Here is a 9,204-nt window from a genome sequence, read left to right on the forward strand (position 1 = left end):
AAGAAGAAGGTACACTTTCTCGAGAAGGTCCAAGTTCCAGAGACTCAGAGGGAGTCTAGTTCAAGAGGGAGCTTGCAGATTCAGAGGGAGACTCTGCAACCTAAGAAGAGCGCGTGGTCAGTGGTGAGAAAGGGTGCTCCTACAACTGGAAAGAAGGAATCATGGAAAGAGTGTAAGACATTACAGGATAAGAAGAAGAAGAAAGTTGCTTCCAGTAGTGACATCAACACTTTCGAGAAGGGCGTAGTTCACCGTACAGGGATTGTTGTGATTTTGAGCGACGAGAGTTGGGAAAGTGTTGTGAGCAGTGATCATGATGACGAAATACTTCGTAGTCTTGGAAGTACCTCCCTCGCTAAGAGGGAGTGTTGATTTGTGTAGCTTGGGAGGTACTCCAAGCCCTAGGGTTCAGGGTTTGGAGAGAAAAGCACCACAAGGGAAGCTTGTGGGCTTGGAACCCAAGTGTGGGGTTTTGCACCCATCGTGATTTGGGCCAAAACCGTGATGGAGGTATGACATGTGATGGATGAGGATGATAGTGCTCGACGATACGATTCCAACACATTGAGAATCGTTCGAATCTGAGTTGTCGTTAGAGAGAAATGAATTTTTGAAGTTGACAAGGTAATTATTGGTTACCAAGTCATGTAGGCTTGGTGTAAAAGAGAGCCAATAGATGTGTCACTTCAAGCAAATTCGTTGAGCCTTAAAGTCTATAAATTAAGGATGATTTAAGGCTATTTGAAGTATCGAAGTGTGACAATACATCACCAAGAGGAGCTCTGAAAGTTCATGGAGGAAGCCGCAGCAAAAGGAGCCAAGGGACATCGTGGAGGAGCCAAGGACAACGTGGATATTTTCTGTGGTAATACCGAAGTGTTGTAGGTGACAGTGTGGAGGTCTTAGGGTTGTTTTGAGGCATGATAAGGATTGTCTTGGGTGCGGATTGTTGGGCAGATAAGGCCGCAGATTTGGAGGGAAAAACAGAGTTGTTTGGAGGTTGTTTGGTCGATTTTTGGAGGGGGTCGAAGGCTACGGTAGCTGATCTACTAGGCTGCAGGTCATAGCTAGCAGCAAGGCTACTTCTTGGTGCTTCGTTTGGGGTTAAACAAGGCCAAAAGAGTAGCGTAGGTGTGGAGGACTTATTCCTTGAACAATTTAGAGGGTTGTTTTGTTGACTACATGGAGATGAAGGGATGAAGATTGATGTCCTAACCAGTGATGCAGTGACAACAATGTAGCAATGTGAACAACAGTGTTTTGGGAGTTGTATTGGGTCAAGGTGTGACCGGTTTGGATCATGGTTTGAGCATCTTGTTGAAGCCAAGTGTATGACCTTCTGAGGTGGCGAAGCATCATACTAGGAGCAGATTCAGTAGTGACGAGATTGGGTGTCATAGAGTTGGTTGGAGGGCAACGAGTTGGCTACCCAAAGTAGCCCTAGAGAAGCAGAAAAGAAGGACATTGTTGGTGTGTGATTGGGTGAAGTTTGCAACCTAAAGAGCAGCACTTTGATGGATGAAAGTGGCTGCTAGATTAGCATATTGGAGCTCGAGAATTAGGCCTACCCAGAGAGCAGTTTATGAGCCTGTGTTTATTGCAGCAGACGTGACTTGCAGTAGTGATAGGAGGCATCCCTCTTGGAGTCTTGATGTGTAGATGCCTTAATGGACTAAGGCACTAGTGAGAAGTACAAAAGCGAAGGACCGGCAGGACGAGATATGACATAGAAGTTGCAATGAAATTTGTCATTGTATCTTGTACACCATAGACTGTTGTATTATTCAGATTTGGTTTAATATAACGAAGATTGGGATTGTACATATTGTACAATTTTGTTTAAAACTGTATATATCATGCATATGTGATTTACTGCTTTATATTTCTGTCGTGCAAAGTAGTTTATGGTTGAGATTCTTGGTTTGGTAACATCAATGATTTTAAGACTCTAACCTAGACCCAAGGTCGTGAAATTCAACATCGTGCTTGCAGTGTGGGGAGCACGAAGGCTTTTTTCCCTGGCCTAGGTATGCACATATGGGTGGCTCGACCTCAAATCTCAAGGGTATGTTTTGGAAGGTTTTCTAATTTAGTTTATGATTCTGGTTATATGTCTCTACAAGCAAAATGTTTCGTTGAATCATTGTGGTCATCCTGCTAGAATCTGGTATTTATTGTCTCATAGGGTCGACAGATGGCCTTGGACCACCTCTGCCATAAAATTTGAAGGTTGGTTGTGTCAAATTTGCTCTCATGTCGTTGTTGTCAGCTCAGTTCTTGGAATTATATGTTTAGCTAGAAATTGGGGCTCGAGGAGTTTCCATTCTCGACCATTCTAGGTGGGGGCAAGTTTTGTCTAGCCCTCTGTTATTTTGGGTTGAGGGTTTTATATATGCTACTAACCACAATTACAGTCTAAGATAGGGAAGAGGTTCTCCTTATATCCATACTTGGATTACTAGTGGAAGCCTTATAAAGGGTAATAGGGCTCAGGGGAAATGCCTTTTTTTGCAGACATACAGACATTATGGGGAAAAAACCCACCGCAGAGGGATGGGTCGAGAGGTCTTGATCCCGGTTCATCATTATGTGGAATGACTTTCGATTTGGTCTATTAAATTTTTGTTTCTTCATGGATGTTCGGTAGATATCACAGGTACATCTTATTTTAGGCTCTCCAAGCGCATGGTTGATTGTCTCTAGTTGAGGAAGCCTACTGGTTGTGTCCAAATGTGGACCAAAGACCAAGGGCTAGGCTCCATTGAACTCTTAAGGAAAGTTCACAACAAAAGGAGAAGAAAAGATATGGTGTGCTCCAACTACAGAACTAATTCGAGTGCTGGCAGAGGGAGAGGGTGAGGCATGGACCACTCTGGTTCCAATAGAGTCAAGGGTCCTAGGCAAACTTCTAGTATGAGCCGCGATGCTGCCAATGCTTACCGAACTGGCACTCGCTCTTGGGCCAAAGAGAATATTAGTGATTGGGAAACTGAAATTCGAATAGATTTGGACCCAAGTGAGTAGGACCTGTTGGCAAAGTGGGGGGGCATTATTTTAGACGTGGGTAATACTCGGGGTCATTGCACCTTATTTTTACAAACCTTGCATGTTTACTGGTTGATGAAAACATTATTGGCGAAGGCCTTGATGCTTTCACTGTTAGGCATCCCAGAAATCATAGAGGAGTTGTAGGCAATCCACAAGGAATTACAGTTGATCCAGTGCCAAATTCAACAGCAAAATGCCTGGTTGGCCCGCATAGAGAGACACATTCCATGCTTTCCACTATTAGAACAACCAGGAACCAGTGTCAAGGACCTTATCCTGGTAGATTCTTTTGATGAATAGCCTCCCCTAGATGCATAATATAGCCTTTTTTGTTCTTTAGAGTAGGATGATAGACTCTAGAAGTTATCAAGATAATTTTGTTTATGTAGCTTTAAAAGATTCACTAAGGCAATGTAAATTTTGGACTGGTTATAACTCAACCAGATGGTCAACAAACCTAGTTTCCTATTAGGCGAGTTGAGACCATCTAAATTTGAATGCCATAATGTATTTACCTCCTCTTAATTTTTGAAGAAATATAAAAACACCACCTTCATTTACAAAAAAAAATGAAATTTGTCATGGAAAAAAGGATTTAGGACCACCGATATCACTATTGAAAAACATACTTCAAGTTCTCATCACCGAATTTCTTGAGATTATCTTGCATCAAATTGCTGTGAAGTACTTTTACTGTGATCTCATGCTGAGAACATGTTTGTTTGGTGTTATTTTTTTTAATATAAGCCCTATGCTCCTACAACGGCGCAGCAAACGGTCTTTGACTGATTTGTATTGTAAGCGTTATAGTTGTGTCTATGGAACGTAGGTGGAGCAACGATTCCCATTCTCACATCCATTAATTGCCCTTCATATATTTCGGCTTTATAGAGCAGATTTAATAGATTTTAAGAAATAGTTGAAAGATAATAATTTTTATTTTAATTGTAAATTTTGAATTGAAGTTAAATAATTGAGTTTGTTCTGTTCATTAAATTTCAAAATATTTTTAAATTCTATAATCAAGTTAAGTTTTGCTCTGGTGTTATTTTTTCTAAATATTTCTAAAATCTAATTAAATCTTGAAATATTTCCAAATTCCATAATCAAGTTAAGTTTGGACATTGTAATATTCCATACTTTATTTTGTCCAAATATTTTCAAAATCCAATTAAGTTTAACAATTGTATTAATTTTACAATTAAATTTGCTTTGTTCAGAAATATTTTCCAATTCTACCATTCAAATTTTTCAAATAATACTTTATACTTTTTTTTCAGTGGGGGAGAGAATCCCCGCTGAAAAATCAACATACAACATATATGGCCGAAGCCAGCAGATTTCATCATACAACATTATCGCCGAAGCGAGCAGAATTACCTCATCACCAAAACACAAATGTGCTGCAGCATCGCGCAGCTCCGGCAAGAATTCAAGGTGGCTGGGGTGAGAAAGCCAACCAACCCAACCACCACATCATGCACTCACTTGCAAATAATACTCTATACTTTATCTTCTCCAAATATTTCTAAAATCTACAATCTAATTAAATCCATTGTTATATCACTCCATACCAATAAGGCCCCTCATACTTAGATATTACAGCCGCTCTTCCTCCACCAAATTGGTCATGAGTGTATTCCAGTTGAATTAAATACTTCCATGGAAGGATTCACAATCTCGGCATGTCTGGTATCCTCACGCTCATGCAGCTGCAACCTTGATCTGGCATTATGGATTTATTAGGCGTTTTCTTTCTATATATATATGACTTCTCAAGATGATCTGTTCATCTGTTGTTTTCAGTTCTGACTTCTTGCTGCGTAGTTAATCGAAGTGGAGCGACAATGCCCATGTCTGAGAACGGTGGGAATGTTAAGGGCAACCATGAACTAGCTGGGTTCAGGAAGGAACAGAGAGCCGAGGGACCTGCAAGTGTTTTAGCCATTGGGACTGCTAATCCTCCAGGAATATTTTTTCAGAGCTCATATCCGGATTTTTATTTTGATATTACCAATTCCAGCCATAAGACTGAGCTCAAAGAAAAGTTCAAGCGCATGTGTAAGATCCATTACATGATGTCTGAATTTGTTCCCATTCTCATCATCGTTGTCTGTTATTTAGATTCATTTTCATAAGTTCCTCAAACTTAATGTTGTTGTTTGATTTGCTTAGTAAAGGATTCCATGCATCTTATTCTTTCATTTTTCATTGAACTCCTTGGTATCCAAACCAAAGTGTAAGCATACTTCTTTGCTCTTTTTCCTGTGATCAGTTGCCTACCTGCTGCTGTGAACTTAAAACTGAATTAACTTAGTAAAGCATTCCATACATTTTATTCTTTCATTTGTCAGTGAACTCCTTGGTATGCCAGCCAAAGTTTAAGTATACCTCTTTGATCTTTTTCCTGTGATCAGCTGCCTACCTGCTTCTGTGAACTTAAAATTGAATTAACATATAAAATATTTTTTCCTGGAGAAAACCTTGTATTATGTCCGTATTCGGTTATATTGCATTTTTCATGAGAAATATTTTTATATTTTATATAAAGAATATACCATTTTTTTGTACATTGAAATTGTTCAGATAACCAGACTCAGAATCATTACAAAAACTATCTATTATAAATTCAACAATACAACATATAAGACATGGGCAGAAGATAACAATTTTTTCTCAAACACCCAAACTAAACCGAAATGACAAATCCTAGCCAAAATATAAATATACCTCTTTGTTCTTTTCCTGTAATCAGCTGCCTACCTGCTACTGTGAACTTAAACTGAATTAACATATAAAATATCTTTCTCCAAAGAAATTTAAGTGTGTTTTATTTTAGATCTCAGTTGCGACTATATATTTTCTCACCTTCATTTGTATCAAATCTCAACAGCCAATTATCCATTCCCACCTGTTTTGAGCCATTTCAAAGAATGCTTCCTCAGAAATCTATTAAATAGGTCAGCCTGTTTCACTCTGTAACTCAGATTCTGAATTTGGCTACCTAACACTATGGTAATTATTTTGTCTGTTAAATGGGAAATCATTAGTAATTACCATCACCTGCAAAATCTAATCATAAATGATGTTACAAATTTGCACTTGGGATCCTTAAAACTGAGCCTTTAAACAGATCAGAAATTGCTATCTACTTTCCTCATTCATCATTTATTTAAAGAGTTCGTAATCTATTTGTTATAAGTTTTGAAAACTTTTTAAGTATATTTTTTAGACATATTTTCTAGTTATATTTATTTAAAATGTTACAGAAATTTATTAAAATCACAAGTTTAAATCATAAACTCTTTACGATCCAAATGTCGCGGACATTTTTCAAATTTTTCAAATGCTAATCGAAAACGTCTTTTTAAATAATAAGATAAAGAAATGTTTCCATCCGCTTATAATAGATATACAATGCCACTATAAAAGATATACAATGCCACTAGATTAGATTTAGTTAAGACATGGAAGTACTTTGGTGTTCATAATTTGAGCAGTTAATATTGGTTTTGTCGCAGGCGAGAAGTCTGGAATAAGGAAAAGGCACATGTATCTGACAGAAGAAATACTGAAAGCTAATCCAAACATCACAGCCCACTCGGCCCCATCCTTGGACGCCAGGCAAGACATGGTGGTGGTCGAAGTCCCCAAGCTTGGCAAAGAAGCAGCCAGCAAGGCGATCAAAGAGTGGGGACAGCCCAAGTCCAAGATCACCCATCTCCTCTTCTGCACAACCAGTGGTGTCGACATGCCGGGCGCGGATTATGCCTTGACAAAGCTATTAGGCCTTCGGCAGACTGTAAAACGAGTGATGCTATATCAGCAGGGCTGCTTTGCAGGCGGGACGGTGCTGAGAATAGCCAAGGATCTCGCAGAGAACAACAGAGGATCTCGAATCCTGGTTGTCTGCAGCGAAATAACGGCGGTGACATTCAGAGGGCCGAACGAAAGCCACCTGGACAGCCTCGTGGGGCAGGCCCTCTTTGCCGATGGGGCAGCTGCAGTCATTGTGGGCGCGGACCCTATCAAGGGTTCGGAGAACGCATTGTTCGAGATTTGGTGGACGGGGGAAAACATATTGCCAGACAGTGAAGGAGCCATAGATGGGCACCTCAGAGAAGTGGGTCTTACATTTCACCTTCTCAAGTAAGGCACTGATTTAACATCAGAAACACTTCAAAACCCAGGAAGTAAATAGAATTTTACATCCATCCCCTCTTTAACCATCTTTTGGGTTGAGTGACTTCACCAAAATTTGACATTTACAATGCAGATTTTCACAGTTAGAATTGGAATTTACTAAAATTTGACATTTAAAATGCAGACTTTCACCGTTAGAATTAGATTTTATATCGGAGACAAATTTTCTGGAAAAACTGTGGAAAAACTGCAATGTCCGCAGGTGAACTTGAAACTGCAATTTTCAGAGATGTAAGCTTGAATGGGTGAAATGTTGACCAAAAAAATTGGACATTACAGTTTCTCCATACAATTTTTCCAGAAATTTTGTCTCTAACAAAATTGAATACGGTCATGGAAGCATTTCAAGATTGAGTTAATACCTGAGTAGAAATGGGTTTATCTGACTGTGAGATTTGGTTCACATAACTGAACTTAACTGATTGCAAGTTTTGAGAATATTTCAGTATTTAACCAACAGATGTAAAGGGATTGTTCGACCTGGTTATCCAGTTTTGAAATATTTTTGGAATCTGTATGTGCATCTGATTCTGAAATATTCCTTAAATATCTATCCAATTCTAAAATTTACCTAAAATCTACCATCAAAATAAGAATGATTATTTCACATTAATAATCTTCTTTCATTTCTGCTTCTCTTTCAGGGATGTTCCAGGGCTAATTTCAAAGAATATTGAGAAGATCCTGAAAGAAGCTTTTGATCAATTCGGCGTCTCGGATTGGGACGATTTGTTCTGGATTGCGCATCCAGGGGGACCTGCAATTTTGGATCAAATCGAGGCCAAACTCCAGTTGGGTTCGAGCAAATTAGAGTGCACTCGCAGCGTGTTGGCTGAGTATGGCAACATGTCCAGCGCTTGCGTGCTTTTCATTATGGATAACATGCGCCGGAAGTCTGAGGAGAGTGGGAGGAATACCACTGGAGAGGGATTGGAATGGGGAGTTTTGTTTGGGTTTGGCCCAGGATTGACAGTGGAGACTGTTGTGTTACGAAGTTTGCCAATATTAACTTCCTAGACACTCACATTGTTAAGAAGCCTGTGAGGAAGTCTGTCTGGACTCTCTCCAGAGAACTCTTAGGAATAAAATGGTGAAAAGGCATGCTTGATTTAAATGAAATTTGTTAACAAAATTTAGAAATATATAAAAAAATACATATCCATATGTTTTCTATTACAGGCAGTTTAACTAGTTACAAATATTGTTGGTTTCCTATTCTTTGATTTTCATAATAGATGACAGTGAACAGATATACGCTACTCTCAAAATTTTATTCTTAATATTTATTTTATTTATATAATGTCAAAATACCAGAGTATTAATATTTATTTTATTTAACTAATGATTAAGAGTATGTATTTTTTTGAGAGGTCGTAAGTTCAAAATTAAAGGGGTAGAGTATGTATACCCCATAGATTTAACAGTCAAATAGTTAGACGGAGGTAAGTCCATTACCCTACAAATCAGAGGATTTCATACATTAATTTGGTATCTGACTTAACCGACCTTAAAATTAGATAATAATAATAATAATAATAACTATATAATGTCATTGAAATTCTAAAATATTAACATTTACTTCATTTAACATTAAATCATTTTTTTTGTTTATCGAATAGTTTTTCATTTTATTTTACAATTTTAAAAATATAATATATATTTTTAATTAGTTAATAAGTATTAAATTAATATTATTTCTCAATTTTAAAATTTCCAACATAAAATAAAGATAATAAATGAATTAATTTGATTCAATTTCCCCAAATAACATATTCAACCTATATAAAATAATATACGGTTGTAATTGTTTTAAAAGTTATTATTAAATAATCTTAAACCTTGAAAATATATAGTATTCTTGCATACATGTAAGTGTTTGGATATAAACCCAACCACAATGCTTAAATGCTATATATGTAGAGATATACATAGATGAATCTAAATATTATATAT

General features: G+C 37.7%; 1 pseudogene across 1 annotated transcript; it reads left to right on the forward strand.

The window, feature by feature from the left end:
• The first annotated feature begins 4,709 nt into the window (after positions 1 to 4,709).
• Positions 4,710 to 8,334, forward strand: LOC149138034 (naringenin-chalcone synthase-like; annotated as a pseudogene). Its single transcript, XR_016265251.1, has 3 exons — positions 4,710 to 5,109; positions 6,570 to 7,197; positions 7,896 to 8,334. The product of XR_016265251.1 is annotated as a naringenin-chalcone synthase-like (transcript).
• The last annotated feature ends 870 nt before the right edge of the window (positions 8,335 to 9,204 follow it).

This window comes from Pinus tabuliformis, chromosome X (assembly GCF_031772625.1).
Source record: "Pinus tabuliformis cultivar Carrire ecotype Pingquan chromosome X, CPIR1, whole genome shotgun sequence".
NCBI lineage: Eukaryota > Viridiplantae > Streptophyta > Pinopsida > Pinales > Pinaceae > Pinus > Pinus tabuliformis.